The following is a 9290-nucleotide window of genomic DNA, read 5'->3' as shown; positions in this document are numbered from 1 at the left end:
CCCCGCTGGCGGCCCCGCCCCCAGGTGGGCGGAGCAGGGCGGGCGGCGGGGCGGGGCCGCCTGCGAGGCGGCTTTGGCGCGGAGCGGCGACAGCAGCCGTGACCTCCGACCCCGCCCGCCGCCGGCCAATAAGAGCGCGGCTCGTCCCCGAACCCAAAATTTCCACGTCGGCAAAAGTCAAGATGGAGCGGCGGGCGCGCGGCGCGGGCGGGCGAGCGAGCGACACCGGCCAGCACCGGCACCGCCGCCCCGCGGGACGCGGCCGCGCCGCACCGGACGGGGCCCCCGCCGCCGCAGGGGCTGCGGGCGGCGCCGGACCTGTTGCGCTCGTCTTCAGGGGAAGGGTTGGCGGGGCGGGGGGGCGCCGCTCGGGTCCCCCCCGCGGGGGCCTGCGGGGCCGCGGGGTGATGCCCAGCGCTGTCCGGAGGCGCCGCAGGGCCGCGGCGCCGAGGCTGTCAGCGGCAGCCGGCAGCCCCCGCTGGCTGCACCGGCAGAGCTCCGGGCAGCTGCTCGGCCGCGGCTTACGCAGGGCGGCCCGTTAGCTCCGGGTGGCGGGGGGTGGAGGGGTTGCTTTTTTGGATATTCCTTTAAGAAAAAAAAAAAAAAAGTCTTTTCGGCTTCTTACCCCCCTTCCCTGGCCAGCGGGTCTCCCGCCGAGCCGCGGGGGAGGAGGAGGGGGCTCCCTTCCCCATCTCTAACCGTGCGCGCCTTCCCTTCCCAGGCAGGGAAACTTGTGCTGGCGGGCGGCCTCGGCGCCGGTACCGGCGGAGGACTAGAGCCTCCGGAAGCAAAGTTCTGTGACACTCCGACTCTGGGTACGATAGCAGTCAGTGCACTACAGAACTTTGTCTCCGGCGGCGGCGGCGGCCCCGGCGCCTCAGGTGGACACGTCACTGCGGGGATGGCGAGCCCGGGCGCTGCCGAGCGCTGGAACCTGCGCTGCAGCCTCGGAATAAAGTCTGTGCTGTCGTGGCCTCCCGCTCTGAAGTTTTGTTGGGGTGTCTTTTTTTTTTTTTTTATTTTCCACGGTAAATATAGCGCAACATCTGGGTACCGAGGGTTATTTCAGTGCAGTCAGGGCGGCCTGGCTGTCGGCATAAATGTGAAACTAACTGGTGCTTGGTGTAGCTGAGTCGCTGGTGGGTACGTAAATGTGCTTGACGCTGCGCCTAACTCTGCATTGTTTTAAGTGTGTAACACAATATAGTAGCCTACCTAGGGACGGGAATGTGGTAAGACTTCATACTCCTAGCAAAAATCTGAGCCATAGAGCCCTGATGTAACACAATGCAGTCAGTGTGCTTATTCAGTGTTTAGGCCTTGCCTTGTGGCACTGGGCTGTTTTCCTCTTTAGGAACCTCAGACTTCCAACTTTAGTTGAATAGTGGCTACAACTTCAAGCCTCTGCATATTCAAAGATCACAAAGTTTGTTGTGAGTGGGTACTGCAAGGCTTCATCCTCACTGCTGCGGTTAGGAGGCTTTGGAAGGATAAATGGCACCTGTATTTATTAGTGCAGTTGCAAGGCTTTATAATGTAACCTTGTCTGACACCTGCACAATACTTAACATGGGACAGTGCTTAAGGGCTGAGAAAGAAAGGGCCAAACGCAACTTTTTTCAGTTTAAGTTAACATCTGGCAGAATTACAGGAGCTGGCCTGCCCTTCTTAAGAAATTTTGCAGAGTTTCTTGATGTATAAACTAAGCTGTGGAGTTCTTGTGAGGTGAATATAATCAGCTGATCATCTTTCATCATAATGAGAGTAATATGAAAAAACATATTGCTAGAGGATCAGATGGAGTAAGGTATGGCAATTTTTTTTAAATTGAAAACCAGTATGTGCTATAGAGTATGTTAGCAAGGAAGTCTTTACAACAGCTGCATTGTATGGCAGATATGCTGCTTTTATATTTATATATATATATATATATATACGTATACATATGTGTGTGTATGCATATATATTAGAGGTCTCATATTCTGTTAGCTTTTTGTAGCTAATGATCCCCTTTGAGCTCACTAGAAACCTAAATGAACTTTTCCTTTCTGCCAGACTGAATGTGGAAGGTACAGCAAGATTATACGGTTCATGGAACTGGGCTGGAAACTGAAATGCTATTCTAAGTACATGTTTTTTAGCTCAAACCGTTTAATCAAAGGGTAGGTAAAGTGAGGAGCACTTACTGTATGGCAGCCCATGTGACCAGCTAGGGCTATATTTGGATGCTGGAGGTTTAAGGAATCCTTTTTGCTAACCATTTTTGGCCAATTGCCTGCAGCTTTATGTTGTGCAGTGTGACGTCTGCTAAAAAGGACTTGGAGGTCTGGTGTCTGCAAACTGTTTAATCAGTGCAGTTATAGGGAAACACCTTGTACTGTCAGGGCTAAACTCCCACTGTATTTAATTTAGGGGTGGTTCCTGCCTAGCAGGATATGTAATGCAAATTGCAGTTTCCAATTTTTGTACTAAATAGCCTTTTGGAGTGTGTGTGTTGGGGTGCAGTAGAACTTAAAAAGGCTTTTAGACACTCAGATTTGATGGTTAAAACTCTACAGTTCTGGAAGCAAACAGACTGGAGTGTATGCTTATACTTTCTGGGTAAGTGTAACATGTTTGTAACATCTTAGCTTGTTGCAGTATAAATTCAGCCCAGACTAGGGGGACACAATACTGAAGTCACTTGCTGTGTATTGGGTGTAATGGCAGATGGCAAACCTGAATCCGGCTGTGGTGGGAATGAAGAGTTCATCTGCCTTCTCTTTAAAACGTTACAGCTGGAACTGATACTCTGCCTGCTTTAGTTTCCTGGTAGTCAGACTGACCAGTTGTAAAGGCAAGGCGAGTGAATATTGCTCGACCTCTTGGTAGCCCACGCTTGTACTTGCCACACGTCTGCAGCATGTTGTACCTCCTGTCCTACAAGTAATACTTGAATAGTGACCTTTTGGTGACACTTCTGCTTTGGTGCAGGAAATCATGTGGACTTCAGATAAGAGTAAAAAAGATCTTAACACTTCCGATTTAGTGCTTTATTCTTGCACTGAAGTGTATGGGATCTGATAGTACCCTGGTATTTCAACTTTCTCATTTCTTTGCAGTGTAAGACTTATGAGGCAAGCTTGAAGTGTGCTTGGGGCCTTGAATGGGAGATAAAGTTTTGGTTAACCTATTAACAGTAGTTTTTGATTAAGGTGACGCAGGAATTGGAAACAGAAAAAGAACTGGTCATGCTATTTAATATAGAGTCTGAATGCCAAACTATAAATGCATTTATACACGTTATTTTCCAATGACTCATTGGCATTGTCTGCTTCCCTTCCAGTGCATCAGTGGAGATGTACTCTAAACTGCTGCTTTATTTTTTAGTGCTTTTTGACACTTCAGAGTGTCTATTCCAATTACAGTCCTTTCCTCATTGGAAAAGTGGCAAATGAGCATGCTGAGTAAATTACAAGAATTTCCAAAATAGTACAAGTCTGTTATTTGAAGGGGCAGAGGCAGAGGAAATTATACCAACCTATTTTTTTGTTCTGCAAACTGGGGAAGAGTAAAGGAGTTTGCTGTAAAGTACTCTGAAGATTGAAGCTGAAGGGATCTGAGCATGGCCCAGACTCCCTGCTTGTATTGATTTAGTTGTATGTACATGCTTGGAATCTGGACAGAGGTGCTGAAGTTTTCATTCAGTATTTTAAAAGAGTTATTTTGGAATTTTAAAATATAAATGGTGTTATCCCATGCCTTTTTGTTTCTTTTGGGTTGGGATCTCCTTAATTGCCAAGATCTAGGTATATCTGGCCCTGCTGGGAGTGATGATGGGCCAGTGTGTAAGTTAAAGTGTTGGTGCTTTTTATTTTTTATTTTTTCTTGGTGCTGGGAGAATAACTAGGAGCACAGGGAATATAGACTAAAGGCAAACTGCACAGCCTGTAGCTGGTTAGTCTCAGAATGCCGCTGGACCTGATAGAGCTGAGGAATGTGCTTACTTTAGCTTCCAGAGATTGGATTTTGAACTGAAGTTTTAAGCAAAAAATATAACTCTTTTACCAAAAAATGCTCTTAAAAAAGATGACAAGGACAAGCCTTTCATGTGTGTTTTCATGGAACTGACTTGCTCTGTTTAACTAGAAACAGAGGTAGACTTACTGACTTCTAGCAACTGTGTGACAAACAATTTATAAATAGACCGTAGAGTCCCAGGAAATACAAATAAAGTATTGGAAGTCATGAGCTGACTACCAAAACCCCTGGAATATTTATTTTTGTCTGCTGCTTGGGCAGTTATATTCAGGAGACTTCTCTGGAACCACATAAAGTGCCCTGAAAGCCCACCCAGAGCAGCAGCTTTGGAGACTTGTTTTGCTTCTGGTGGTAGTGATGGTCTTTTCCCAAAATCCTAGGGCAGCAGGATAGAAATGTTTTGCAGGATATCCAAGTTACCAACACACAAGAAGTAGAGTTGCAGTATTTGAGGTGAGTTAATGACACTGTGCAGTGTAGCTGGAGCCAGAAGAGGCGAACCTGGTCCTGGTACAAACAGGACACTGAGCTATTAGTAAGTGGATTTGTAGGATTGGAAATGAACTGCTAAGCAATCCTGAATTTATTTTCTGTTTTATTTTGGGAGGGAAGTAAAAATTACAAAATCTTGACAAATGCCATTCAAATAAGGCTATTTTCTTGCGTTGTGTAGCAGACAAGGTAGGAACTCAGCCAGGTGCCCATTGTGCTTACTGTACTCTGCAAATAATCTCTGCTGTAACCGGGATTTATTTTTTGGAATACTGATGCTAATACTATTGAAGATAGCTTAGAGCAGTTGAGTCTCTATTTAAGATATTAGAGGTGGTGTGCTGAAAACTCATCCTAATTAGCTGCAGAATGAGGGAGCTGAAACTTGGCTTCATATAGCCAACATAAAAGTAATTACTTGCTAAATTATATATATGTATATATTAGCTTTCTGAAATGAGCATACAGAATCCTGAGCCTTATCAAAAAACAGCGTTAGACTATTGGTGAATGATTGCCACTTTATTCTGAGTTAGGTTGAGCTGCCTTTTTGTGCAATGACAGTTTTTATCCTGTCTGGTGGCTCTTACCTTGCAAGTTTTGGAAACCACATTCTTGCACCAACACTTGATCTCTTGCAGAGTTCCTATGAATGTTCTTCAACTGTAGTAAAAGGATTAATTTCTCTTTTTATTAAAAGTAAGTCTCAATGCTGAATATTGACCGACTTGCACAGTAAAATATTAAATATGTTTTCTAGTAACTTGCGGTAGCACTAGTTGTGAAAATATCATTGGTAGTATGGGAGACTGAAACCAGTGGCAGTAGCACATTTCACTTGGGCAAGTAGTCCCGCTGAGGCAAGCAGAAGCTATCTAATACTCTGCATTTCGGCAGCTGGGTGACTTGAATGTGTCTAAATTTATATATATAGTCAAGTAAGTTCAATTGCAGTGAGTTCTATCACTTGCTGTAGTGACTCCCAGCTCCCATTAGCACATCCCCACGCTGTGGCTGACTATAACAGTTTCTTCAGGTGCTGCTTCCTTGCAAGAGGCAGAGAAAGGATGGTCTTTGTTTGTGGAAATGTACAGCAATCAGCTGTCATCCTTTAGTGTCTGCAAACTGAAGCATGGGAGGCTCTGTCTGAATAATAGGAAGCACTTCTTCACTGTGGTGGTGACCGAGCACTTACACAGGTTGCACGGGGAGGTTATAAAGTCTCCATACTTGAAGATACCTAAAAGTTGTCTGAATAGAATCATGAGCAGCCTGCTCTAGGTGGCCCTTCTTGAGCATGGGGTTGGACCAGATGACCTCTGGAGTTCATTTCCAACCTCAATCATTGTGTGATTCTGTAATTATTTTCCTCATTTTATACACAGTAAACTATTTTGCTTCTGTCTTTTTCCTATTCCACAGTTTCTTCCATTGCTACTTATTGTCACATGTCCTTACATTAATAAAGCGGAGGGGGGGGAGAAGGGTTACAGGTCAATGTTCATCTGAATAAATGTAATGTAAAGCATATAGTGATCACCTTTGACACTGGAGTTGAGGCTTAAAGGTTTAAAAAAAAAAGAATCCCATCAGAAGTATGTTCTTGATTTAACCTTCATAAGTAGTAAAGTACAGGATTAAATATGTGTTTAATGCAGAGGATTTATCACTTTCCTGGTGACTCTTAATTGCTTACAAGTACTGGGTTTTGCTCTTCAGTTATGGCTGGGCTGAGGTAGCAACTGAAGCTCAAAGATTTCTTTTGCATAAGGCTTTCCCCGTGCTGTGATGTCAATAGACTGATGAAATATTCCTAATGTGATTGCAACTTTTAACCAAACTGCAGCAGTACCAGTGAGACTTGCTCCTTGCCCCTTCACCAGGGAAAAGGAGCTGTTCTGAGGTGGGGGAAGTCATGGAAGGGCATGACAAACCACGCTTGCATACAGAGGGAAGGACCTTGCCAGGGCAGAAATGGGGATGAGGTGAGGATTAGCTGCAGTTGAAGATGAAAGGAGCTGCCAAGTAGTGTCAGATAGGTACGAAGGCTTCAAATAATAAGGAATATCTGCTTGACTGCACTGACTCCTCTTCAAGGTTGCTTGTGTTTAGTCTTCAGGGAGTTGCATCACTGCATCCCCCACACAGCCATTAAGGCAAGAAGCTGATAGTGTAGAGCAAGCCTTGAAGAAAAGGTACATTTCACACTAGTTCTTAAACTCTTGTAGTCCTCGCCTTGAAGAGTAAATATGCTGGGGAGTGTTTGCTTTGCTGCTGCTTTGTAACATACTGCACTCTGCTGCAGGTATGGCTTGAGGGACCAGGAGGAAGAAGGAGATACAGATACATCTGGAAAGAGAAGCAAAAAGTGGGAGAGAACAGAGTGGAGGGTGGAAGAGTCTGTAGAAGTTGCCAAATGAGCAAGATTTAGATTCTGCTGTGAAGTTTGTTGTCCAGGTGACCGTGACTTGGTACGCATCTTTCAAGATGTTAAGCTGCTGGACTGTACATTGACCAAGATAATTTGGGAGCTTTGTGTGTAATTACACTGTGTGAGAGGAGCTTTTGCCTCTTGAGGTACTTTAATAAGTATCTTTAATATTCATGTACCTGAAACATGATCATGAAATACTATAATAGCATAACATGGGACTAAAATTTATGTTGTGCATTAATTTGAAAATAAAAGTAGACTTCAAATTCTGCATTCTTATGGCTTATATAAATCTGTTAGTTCAAATATGTTAGCTAAAAGAATGAGGACTTGCAGTACTCAAGCAATTGTTGTTGGCAAACAAACCGTAATTCTCTCTTTAGAGAGAATCAGGAGACACTATAGAACACTGCCATGGAAGTGGAGCTGTGTTAAACCCTTACACAGTAAACAATCAATAGAGTCCTAAAGAAGGAGGGAAGGCTCAGAAGTTCTCCAAGGTGAAATTTTCAGACGACAGCATCATAAGGAAATAAATAGATGACAACAATTTTGATTTCCAACCTGATGTGTTCTCTGCCAGTCAAATCCAAAATGGAACTGAAAAGCATGGAATAATTCGTGGAGGCAAAGCTCAGTGGTAAAGAAGAGCTGCTCTCTGGATCACTCCTGGAAGAGGAAACAGGCTCAAGTCTGCAGGAGGGTGCTTCTCTTATAAAAGTTTTTTTCAAAAGTATTTTAAAATAACCTCTTCAACTTATACTCAGTTGTGGGTTTATGTACTGGCTGGTTTGTTGAAATATTAATCTTGTAGTTTCATTAAGCACAATGCATTCCATGTGGGTTTGATTAAGAAGCAAGAATAAAAATACAATGAAAATTGAATTCTGTCTTTAAAATATTTCATTACTCAAATTGTATGTTCTTGGCTTAATGGTAAGCATTCAGTTCTGGATTGGTTCACATATTGTTTAAATTTTGGTGTTAAATGTAACTGGGATCAAGCAAACAAAATGGGAAGATGTAAAGGCAGCTCTTAGCAGTTGGATGTAAATGAGGGAAGGGCATGGGGGCAGTGTAACTCTGAGCCTAGGTTCACAGCATTTAGTGCTGAGATACTTCTTCAGCATTGTATGGACCACTTGCCATGTGCAGTAAGCAGCATGAAGGCTAGTGAAAGCATGGAAAGCCTATATTGCAGGCCCATGTTGATTTTGGTCTCAGTGCTGTGAAATCTTTGTGTTCAAATCATGTTAAATTGCCATCTTGTTGTTAGGGTAATATTAAAATGATGGGTTTTATATAACCACATTTTCTCTCTTCCTGAGAGAGAGGTGGGGTCAAGTGTCTTCTCCCAAGTAACAGGTGATAGGACAAGAGGAAATGGCTTCAAGTTGTGCCAAGGGAGATTTAGATTGGATACTAGAAAAAAATTCTTCACTGAAAGAGTTGTCAGGCATTGGAACAAACTGCCCAGGGAAGTGGTTGAGTTGCCAAGGCATGTAAATGTGGTGCTTAGGGACGTGGTTTAGCGATGGACTTGGTGGTGCTGACTTAACAGTTGGACTTGGTGATCTTAAAGGTCTTTTTTAACCTAAATGATTCTCTTAAGCTCACTAAGGCAGATACAGTGGTGACAGTCACTGTTTCAGTGTAGAAGACAAGTAGAAGTATTGCTACCTATGTAAAACTTCCAATGAAATGTGGTCAGTCACATTCAAAGTTATTGAATGTGAAAAGAAACCTAATAAAACACTTTGAACTACAAGTGGATTTTATAGTTTCCAGACTGAAATTATTTCTCTGCACTAAGAATAAAAAACATTTGAGAGGACTTGCTGTTGGATCATGTTTTGCTAAATTGATGCTATTTGTTCTGTTTCATAAACTGTTATTTTGGGGTGGAGAAAAGTTGAATGATATATAATTATCTAAATATATACATATAAACACACATATATGGATGTAAAAACTATAGCTTTACATTTTGATGCTTATAAAGTTTTTTCAAGTGCATGGTATACAGAAGGGGTTTTTTTGAACATAGATATTGTATAGCCAAAAAGTAATTGACTGCAGACACTAATAAATCTGTTGTTTTTTTTTCGTTGTTGTTTTTTTTTTTTTTTGAAGAAAGATTTAATTACACCACATGTAATAACAGAGTGGGTGCATACGGGGGGAAGGAATACCTGTGTGTAGCATTGGGCAAAGGATGGCAGCCCTGCCAGCTTAGAGAATTCCTTTTGAGCAATGAGCATTGCAGCAAAATATCCATCTTGGGCAAGGCACTGTATTCTCTCAAGGAAAAGGGACAAAGAATGAAAGGATCTTTTCACAAGTA

The 9290-nt window shown here is 43.2% G+C and overlaps 1 long non-coding RNA gene across 1 annotated transcript; it reads left to right on the top strand.

Annotated features, from left to right (window-relative positions):
- Positions 1-586: 586 nt before the first annotated feature.
- LOC114063716 lies at positions 587-7831 on the top strand. Its single transcript, XR_003572599.1, has 2 exons — positions 587-6983; positions 7530-7831. It is a non-coding gene; the product is annotated as an uncharacterized LOC114063716 (long non-coding RNA).
- Positions 7832-9290: the final 1459 nt, after the last annotated feature.

The sequence above is a fragment of the Empidonax traillii genome, unplaced genomic scaffold (genome assembly GCF_003031625.1).
Source record: "Empidonax traillii isolate 1590-97213 ecotype Southwest subspecies unplaced genomic scaffold, ASM303162v1 scaffold17:size2698205, whole genome shotgun sequence".
Taxonomy (NCBI): domain Eukaryota; kingdom Metazoa; phylum Chordata; class Aves; order Passeriformes; family Tyrannidae; genus Empidonax; species Empidonax traillii.
This window is presented reverse-complemented; position numbering and strand designations above follow the sequence as displayed.